The following is a 10,107-nucleotide window of genomic DNA, read 5'->3' on the forward strand; positions in this document are numbered from 1 at the left end:
TGTTACTATGGGCATTATTTGAAGTCATTACAAGGAAGAATTTCTGAAAGTGCCTTCTACCAAATCCTGTTGTTTCACACCAGACATTTGTTAGACCTAACTTGATAAAAGGTGGTCTATTTTTACAGTGAAGACCTTGAAGTCTTGAAATATTTCAGGAATGTTTATCATGCCAATCAGACGCATGATTGAACCATGATTGCCTCCCAACACAATAAACATCCCAAAACCATTCTGATGTTCACAGTTTTCATATTTCATTGCAAACCGTAGTTCACTGAAAACCCTCTCCCTGCACCATGGAAATAAATTCAAAATGTTTAATCTAGCAGACATCAAACACTTTTTTATGGCTAGGACATAAGTGACCCCAAATTGAGTTTTTTACCCATATGTTGGTGCCCAATTTGCTTTTATAAAATTTGCAATCTCATCTGCCCCATCAATACCACTTCTTGCACCTTGTGGATGGTTGCATCATGTCGCACTATTCTAGTGGACTGCCATTACTGCCATCTAAAGCTCGAACAATGTGGACAATAGCAGGAACAAAGCATTGAATTTGAACAGCAATGCATGTAGCATACAAGGAAAAGGAAATGAAAAGGAACTCAATTTGCAAGTGTAGTACTAGCTTGACAGATAAAACCACCCTTGCCTATGTATACTCTCATGTCAGGGCAAGGCAACAAAGCTATAGACATTACTACAATGCACACAGTACTCTTTGAGTACTTACTAGAAGAAATGGAATGTTCTAAAAATGCCGTTACTTCTTGTTATTCTTGTTGAGCGGACAGAAGCAACTTGAGGTGCGTTGGTGACTAGTTGAACCGCATTTGCATTTCCTGCCACTTACTATCTGTGTGTTCTCCCCACCTAACATTTGCTCTGCTTCTTGCACCAAATTGGAGTCTTCTGTACCATCCTTCTCACCCTCTACACCATAGGTGTGAATAACAGCCTGTCGCTTCACCCATTTCTTGCGTTCTTCCTGGTCTTTGGCACAAGCAACTTTCTGAGAAATCCTCTTCTGTTTTGCATCCTCAGTTTTCTTCTTTGCCAGGTTCTTCATTCTCTCTTGTGTGGCTTTCTGAAAGGCTCTAACAACCTCGGGTACGATTGGAAATTTCAATCGCTCGTACAAATCAACAACCCAATGGTAATTGCTTCCTTGGTTTTCAAAGCACAAAGACATGTTTCCCTGTGCCAGACCACAGTTAGTGCAGGCTATATAATGCAACCTGAAAGAAAATAAACAGTGTATTTAGCAAGACTTGAAGCTAAATACTAAGACTAGTTGTTTACTAATGTAGACCTTCTTTTTTTTTTTTGAAGTACCTGTGCCAGACCACAGTTAGTGCAGGCTATGTAATACAACCTGAAAGAAAATAAACACAGTGTATTTAGCAAGATTTGAAGCCAATTTTTTTTCTTTTTGAAGTGCCTGGTAATTTAAAGGCCACAGGAGTTACATTTCGTGCAATAAACATCTGCAGGAATGAGTATTTTGTTTTGATAGTGGTCAAATTTACTGGCCACAATTGAAAAACAATACTAGCAGATTTATTGGCAAGGCATATTAGTAATAATGAGCTTTTTTCTTTGAAATGAAATTGTAATAATATAGTTGTGATAAACATGGTATGATGAGAGGTGAAAATCATAAGTGAAAAGCAACATTACTGTCTTGTAGATATACTGCACAGCGATATTGGGCAGCCCTTATTTGTATTTAAATACCTGCACAAGCTTTGGCTCTTTGCTCTGAAATGTGGAAGAACATAAAAATGCGCCTCATACAAGTTTGACTGCCCCCTTCCCATTTCTGCTCGAACGTCTGGGCAAATACCACAGAGAAAAATATACGGAAATTGAAGGCTGTGCAGAACTTCGCTTGTCGAATCGTTAGTGGCGCAAGAAAGTACGATCATGTAACTCCCCACTTGAAAAATTTGTCTTGGTTACCCGTTAAGGACGAACTATACTACCGCCAAGCTACCATGGCTTTTAAATGCATTTCCGGACACGCCCCCGAATATCTGATGTCCCAATTCATGACCCGCGAGCAAGTTACCAAGCGTACAACTAGGAGTGGCCAAAAGCTTAATATACCTCTTTTTAAAACAGCCTCAGGTCAAAGAACATTTTATTACAGAACTGTTGGACTTTGGAACAATTTAGACCCCCTTTTTAAATCAAGCCGTTCTGTTCAAGTTTTTAAACGTACCTTAAAGAATAAGCTTTTAGACAATTTTGTAAATACTTCCTGAACCTCATTTATTTTTAGTATTTTTCTCGATTAGTAAGTTTAGATAATGTTGTAATTGTTTTTTAAATGTGATTAATTTTAATTGTGTAGTTATTAGTAACTTAAGTATTTAAATAATTGTTTCTGAAAAGCCCCATTGGGGAGGTAACAATAAAGTATGTATGTATGTATGTATCACAGCTTTGTCATCCTTAGCTCGTAGCCAAATGATGGAATGCACACTTGAGCACTGATTTTGTGGCATAAGCTTTTCCCTCACAAGATAGCTCCTCGTTGTCGTCACTGCATTTACCACAAGAGCACACTGTCAGTGGGTGAAAGTCACATTCACCATCATCCCATTTATGTTCACTTTTGGAGTGGTGATCTGCTAAGGCCCTCATACGTTTTCCATAATCCTCGGGAATTTTGCACTCTTGCAAGCAGGGAAAGTGGTTGATGCGAGCATTTTTGATAAATGTATCCGACAGACACCTGCAGGACTGGCTATGACTCGCGCTGGCATTGAGCTGATTCAACATCAGGAAATGTTTCCTTCAATCTTGAGATTTGTGTGGCTGAGAATACCTTTTGTTTTGAAAGTTTCTTGAGATTGTTGGCATGCGCCCTTCCAACATGACCCCCACACTTGAATACTCTTCTGGGCTCTTCACCGAAAACATTTTCTACAGACTTCTGCGAACTTGAGTCCCCATCTTGCCAAACTACAACTACATTGCAACCCTCGTCTTTTGCCTGTTGATAACATTCATCAGCCAGAACACCTTCCATTGACTTAGCCGTTCCGATATACAGTTCATCATCATCTGAAGCCCCTTTCATGCACTTGTGCCAAAACCAAAGAAGACCTCCAGTGAGGTAGTTCTTGATAATAAAGGAGCCATTTTTGCTGAAATGGCCCCTTGTGTGCCATACCCCATCTGATGTAACAACTCCACACTTTCAACTTCCAAGCACTCCATCATCCAAAGCTTTCATGTTGTTTTTTGCTTCCTCGCACATTTCAGTTAGAATGTTATGAATATGAGGAAAGATGAGTTGTATGACTTCATAATACCGATTCTTTGATATCCCTTGGATACCAAGACACTGGTTCAAAGTATTGTTAAACTTTGGAAAGCCATCCCCTGTAACAATAAATGCTACAGCAAGTGCCAGGCCTACCACAGTTCGCCTTGAGACTTCCACCGTTGATGATCCTTGGAAATTAACACTCCGCAACTGGCAACCACTGCAGGCATATGTTATATTTATAGCTCCTCCAAGGGCCACTGTTTCCACTTTAGAAGGGACTAACAAACCTAGAAAAACATACATACTATTATATATAGCAGGATGCGGAAATATATGAAAGGCTTCTACCTGCACTTTGACTGAATGTACCTAACAATTTATAAATGGAATTACAAGAATAATGTGTCAAAGGCTCTTCAAACGCAATAACATAGAACGCTCAAAATAATGGAGGCTAAAAGCACAAAAATCTCTTACTTTTGATCTTATGTTAATTTTGGACAGGTGTGATAATCGGGAAACATGTTGTTAGAAAATAGCTCGGAGAAGCCAAACACAACACATATTGAAAAAAACTTTTTACAAACGAAGAAGAAAAACAATACAAAACCATACCATACCATTACATTCCTCGTAGAACATCGAGAAGTTTTGTGGATGTCTTCGACAAACTTACAGATCTGTGTCGATTCGCAGACACACAAACGCTCTTCCACTTCTTGAGGATTTTTGATGACCTTTGAGGTGGAGGGCAGTGAAGTATTCTTTTCTAGATCACTTTCTGTAGGATGATATCCATCGCTTTCGCTGCTTGAGACCTGCTCTGGCTGATTTTCATCATTGTCGAAGCACAAATGCGTCCCTCTTTCGCGGAGTACTTTCTCCACCTCTGGTGCCGAGCGGTATTTTGTCTTCCCAGGTGAATAATAATCGATGATTGTTCTGGGCTCGCCTTCCCTCATTTCACCTTCCCATTGAGCAGGCAGGGTGAATTCTTGACGAGAAAGTATTTCTTGCCTCTTGCAGATGCACCTTTTTTCCCTTTTCAGACATAATCTTTCTACTTTCTCTTTTAGAGAGCTTTTGCTTCTTTGGACGTGGTTCCGAAGGAACCGTCGCTGTGATTGTTTACGGCCTTGAGAACGACAGTGTGCGAAGAAACTGGTAACGAGTAAAACGGAAGTGAAATGTATATCACACCCGACACGCCCCTGCTGGTTGGCTCATGCCTAGCAACACCAAAACAAAGCCATTTTTTTTGACTGCCATTCATTTTAACCAGCGGTTTTCTTTCAAGATGGCGGCGAAGTGAAGCGAAAAGCGATTTATAAATGGGTTCAGAATAATACCTCATCTATTTATGGACCTCATGGTATTAAATTTTCTAGGAATTAACGATCTTATCATTCCTGGCAGACTCTTGCTTGCGGTGTGTACTTATCCTGTCATCAATGCAATTAAAGAAGGTGCAGGATGCAAAGATTGCAGTGAAACGTTTTCAGAACACTATAAAGCCCAAAAAAAACCTAAAAAAAGACCTAAAAAAGTATCTGGCTCTTTTTTCCCAAGGCAAGATCGCCGCCTCCTATTCAGATTGTTCAAGACTACAACAAGCAATATGAGACGTTTCTGGAGGCTCTATTCTCCCTCCTGACAAAGTTAGGCTTTGGCTCAAACATCTTCAACAGATTGTTACTGGTTTAAACTGCAGTTCTCAAACATGTGCTCTTTTCCTATTTCTTTCCATTTACCCATTTCTACCGGAATTAGGTTCTACTGATATTTCTGAAATGTAGTGACATTGCAGGAAATAACATTGTACATCATTGACCTGATAATGGCTACAATATTCAGCAAATACTGCTGAAATCCATGTGCAGTCCCATCATTGTTTCTCATAGCCCAATAGGAATGAGTTTTGGTGGCTATTGCTGTTACAAGTGAATGAAAACAATTTTACCATGACAGCTTAGTTTTGCCAAATGGATTGTTTTAAAAAAAATTTACTGTAATTGTGACAAAAAGTCCTGTGACTATTGTTATCACTCTTGGTTCTCAGTTGGAAAGTATAATATAATCTAATTGATATGTTTACCTTTGTCAGATAGTTCAGTAAACCATGGGATCCCCTCCATTGCAGCGAGTCCCACTGCAAACTTTTTTCATCTTATGTGCGACACCCTTTGTACCTGCAATTATTTTGGAAAATATGACCGCACTACATTAACTTTTAGCAACACATATCAGTTGTCATGCAACACAGACATTCAGCTACAGTTATGGTGCACGACACGTCAACAAATGTCTATGCCTTAATATGATACTATGTAGATTTTTCCTTCTTCTATACACTTACCATGCCGTGTGTCATAGGAGTTCTTAATGCTCCTTTCCTCAAACCAGTTCTCTAATGTTGCCAGGCAATCATGGGCCAACTCACTGACATTGTGACCTACATGACAAGGAAGGAAAAATGACGATTGTGACCCATGATTTGGTCTTGTCCTCAAAGGCTCATTAACAGGTAAAAGCTTTAACCTTGATTTCCTGCGAGATTTGTTATCACCTCCTTTGTCATAGGGACTTCTCAACTTGGGGCGCTCCTCTCATTTGCCCTACTCCAGTTACTCACTGCTATGATTTTCTTGTTATTGCTAATAAACAAAAATCGAAATCATATTGTTAAATAAACACCTCCATAATTTCAACATAATGCTGCGTAACGACTATTTTGAAACTCAATGTAGAGTAAAAGAAAAAAGGAAATGATTCAATGTCACTGCAGTTTATAAAGGGAAGTGTCAAGTTCAGTAATAACTGTATTCATTAAGGTATTATGCATTTACTACACAACAATGGCGTAACAAAACCAAAATAATGTTGGTGATATGTGTAAGAAAAAGTGATCATATACAACCCTTCGCTTCAGGAAAATGAAGCCAAGCTATTACTAACATATTAATAAGTTGTAAAACCCTGCATATCAATTTCTTTTCACAGAAATGTTACAGGGTTCACAAAGAAACTTGAAAGGAAAATGCCATGTCTCTTTTAGTATTATTAATTTTTTAACCGATTCCACAACCTTGACGTTGGAAACTGAAGTGTTTTGTTGAAACCAGGACTAAATGGTGAAAAAAATTGAGTGGAAAGCCCCACTGGCTCATTGTTTTAATTCTTGACATAAGACTTCCTAAATTTCTTTACTGGTAAACTTTCAGCTAAAACATAAAAATCTGAACTTCCATGTCCTTTTCCATGACCTAAACAAGCTTTTCTAATTTCAATGACTTTTCCAGCTCTGGAATACAAATTTCCAATTCTCTGAATTTCCGTGACCATTATAATGCCTGTATGATGTACAAAAAGTTCCAAACATCACCTCAAGGAAATGGCCGACAGTAGAAAGTATAGCTGCACGACTGGAATCATGCCTGGCATCTTGTGATAATGCACTAAAACCAAGAAATAACAATATTGAGAAATAACATACCACACAGCATATTTGTAGTGAGTGGGTAAACTTACATCCTTATTTAAGATGTAGTTTGGAGTTTCCTGGACCTCCTTTCTGGCATCTGGCTTTGTCTTCTGAGTGAGTTCCTGACTATGGCAAGGTAGTCAAAATCATCGTCCATGTAAACTAAGAAAAATGACACACATTTTACTTACCGGAAGGAAAATACTGTATTTCTTTTGTAATTGAGGTGTCGTACATGCATACTTTTATTGTGCTGTGCTCTATCTTTGCCCAGACTAAATTAGCCAGAGATAAAAAATAACCTTCCTCCATGTTTTTTTTTTCCAAAAAGATATATCGCCTGACAGCTATGTCAAACATTGGATATTACCTTCCTGTAACAGGCTAAGTGTGAAAAGTATGGAGAAGATTGACAAGATCTAGCATGTGGAGAGACAAGTCATTTTCCAGTAAAAAGAACTAAATAGAGGATGCTTTGAAAACTTGCACATGTGCAGTGTACTTGCAATAGTACAGACTGGTACCAGGCTTAGTGGTTGCAACCATCCTTGGAATGGTCACATTTGTCCAAAGAAAAGCAACAGGACATTAGTGATTCTGCTACCTATTATGTCAATAGTCTTGTCCAAGACAGACCCAATACCAGCAGCCTCACCAAAGCTGTGGTATTGCGTCTCAGTTAAGCCAACAACAACAATTTATTTGAAAAACAGCAGAATGAATGGTTTGTCTTGCAAATAGTAACAAAACTAATCGAGGTGGGAGAAGACGAATACAGGAACACATTAGAAAACTAACGACAACTTACAAATACCGACATGCAAAGACTTTACGTAGTAACAGATTTACACCATTTTACACTAGTTTACAAAATAAAAGTAATAACACTAAATGGAACAATTATTTAGTCATTTGATCAGCAGGGATTTGCTGAAGCAAAGGCATATAAAAAACCAGGAAAGATTTATTGCTGCTCAACGTTTTGGGGTCATCGTGACTCCATTATCAAGAGACTAGTTAAATAGCAGGCAAATAAGGAAAGGTACAAGATGAGCATAAATTACAATAACCGGCCTAAACAAATACCTTGGTGCGGATGGAATCTGTTTGCACGGTTAGTGTTGGTTTAGGGATGCGAATGTATAGAATTTCTTTAATGAGGCAATCAAATACATTAAGTACAAACGCAGCCTAGTAAACACCAGGCCCCGGTTGTTCAAAGGCCGGATAACTTTATACAGTGGTTAAGTCACTATCCGACAGTTTCAATCTGTGCAAAGATTTCAGTATTTCCTCGTGCACAAGCGAATATGTGCACTCTAACCACAGCTTAATTGGGGAGTGTACGAAACCTTGGACAACATTTAACATGAAGTATATTTTAGACGCTGAAGAGTACCTTATCCAGCGGATAAAGTTATCCGGCCTTTGAACAACTGGGGCCAGGGTGGATTGTGCTTATCGATTATCTTCTAACTTGTCATTCTTCTCCAATGAATGTGACTACCTTAGAGGGGTTTTTCATAACTTAAAATGCCCAAGGTCACTGCTTGAAACTACAATCAAGCAATCAAAAGATTCGCATTGTGAGTGGTTTTTTTTTGCGTAATTTTGAGAAGCAATTTCGTACGCTCGAACTGATGTCACAAACCTTCTAAATGGCCTTTGTCTCCCTTCTTCGCTTTAACCGTTAGGCTGAGATGCAGGTTTTGCTTCTCAGGAACTCTGCATGTATTTGCATTTGTCTTCTTATTCTTTTCCACTCGCTTCTTCTTCTCTAAAGGACAAATACCCAGCATGTTGACTGCCAAGTCGCTTGAATTTGACCAAAGCTTCGAACCAAAGCAAAGAGTTGAATGGTGAAAACCAATATTAACTTGAAGATCAGTGCTCTGTTCTGAGAAATGGTGCATACGTTTTTATGTTAAACTGCTGGTCATTTTCAATGGAACTGTAGGCTCAAGAAAGAGCAAAAAGGACCCTTCAGTGATGGTTAGGGATTACTTTAGTCAACAAGTATCAACCAAAATGGTGGGCGTTTTGTTTCTAGCATCATAAACACATTTTGCACTGACATTTGCCACCTACACAACTATACTAACATTAAAACGTAAGTGATAGTGTTTATTAAGGTTATTTGTCGCCGATTCCTACTTCTAAAGATCAGGGGCCAGTTCCTGAAAGGCGTATGAAAGGTTCTTGGAAGGAGGAATAGCACTATTCAGGGAATAAATCTGGGATAAGTTTATAACACCTCGCAAAAACAAGATGGCCGACATGTTGTTGTTTGGTTGTCTTGCATCAGCAAGACGAACCAGACTGCAGTATTTTAGGCTTTTTAATGCACATTTAAATGAATACTTAAGTGAGAAAGACGTCAAGTCAAGATTCCATTTTGGTAGACTCCATAAATTACCTTGCCGATTTGTTGTCCAATGATCTAGCGAGAACTAAACACCACTCGTAATGACACACTTTCACCACGTGTTCTAGGTCTTGAACCCTTACGTTTCTTCGCATCTGGAAGTTTCCTGGAGGTAATGGGCGATACATTCGGACTTTCCAAAATCCACAGTCCCATGTCTCATGTGGTCATTGTTTGCCTGGATGAGGACAGGAAAACTGTAATCAAACAGGCCTTCTCTGTCAAGAACAGTTTCCCAGGTGTAATCGGGTGCATTGACTGTACGCACATCCACATTCAAGCTCCACATGTCAATGAAAACGACTTGGTGAATCGTAAAGGATGCCATTCTCTGAACGTACAAGTTCTTTGTGTGTCAGATCGGTGGAGAAAGATGAAGTTTCTCTCTATAGCATTGCAGCTTTGATATTAAAACACGAAGGGAAACCTTCTGATGTTTTAATATAGATTTTAAATTTAAATTTTTAAGATTAAGCCCATGTAGAAAGCTAATTTATTTGTATAAAACCGTGTCACTAGTAGTAGTGAAGATAACTGAACCATACGGATGTATGGGTGGGGACAGACAGACAGAAAGAGGAGTGAACATAAGGCTGAAACCATGACGGCCAACAAGAGACTAACCGAATAATCAGACAAAAACCACATGGATGCCAGCCAAAATGAACAAACCACATGACCGAAAGCCAACCCAGCCCAATAACTGAAAGATCAGCAAGAAATCAATTGCAAAGTTTTAATTTAAATTGAAAATGGGCTATCAATGCATACATTGTTTAGTCTATTAGAATAATAGCAGTTTTATTCATAATTGCTTCCTTAAAATTTAATTAAACGTCTTTTTAGAAAGAGATTCAATTGATACAAAGGTGTATAAGGAAAATAAGCCCTTGGGATCTTAGAAACTTTATTTTT

General features: G+C 38.7%; 1 long non-coding RNA gene and 1 pseudogene across 1 annotated transcript; both read right to left on the minus strand.

The window, feature by feature from the left end:
* Positions 1 to 129: 129 nt before the first annotated feature.
* On the minus strand, positions 130 to 4,473 carry LOC146470760 (uncharacterized; annotated as a pseudogene).
* A 922-nt stretch (positions 4,474 to 5,395) lies between these two features.
* LOC146470761 (uncharacterized) lies at positions 5,396 to 5,937 on the minus strand. The gene is made up of 3 exons (XR_014866965.1): positions 5,825 to 5,937; positions 5,643 to 5,738; positions 5,396 to 5,475 (listed from the first exon to the last, which is right to left on the minus strand). It is a non-coding gene; the product is annotated as an uncharacterized LOC146470761 (long non-coding RNA).
* Between the last annotated feature and the right edge of the window lie 4,170 nt (positions 5,938 to 10,107).

This window comes from Pavona decussata, unplaced genomic scaffold, assembly GCF_977016875.1.
Source record: "Pavona decussata unplaced genomic scaffold, jaPavDecu1.1 SCAFFOLD_111, whole genome shotgun sequence".
Taxonomy (NCBI): domain Eukaryota; kingdom Metazoa; phylum Cnidaria; class Anthozoa; order Scleractinia; family Agariciidae; genus Pavona; species Pavona decussata.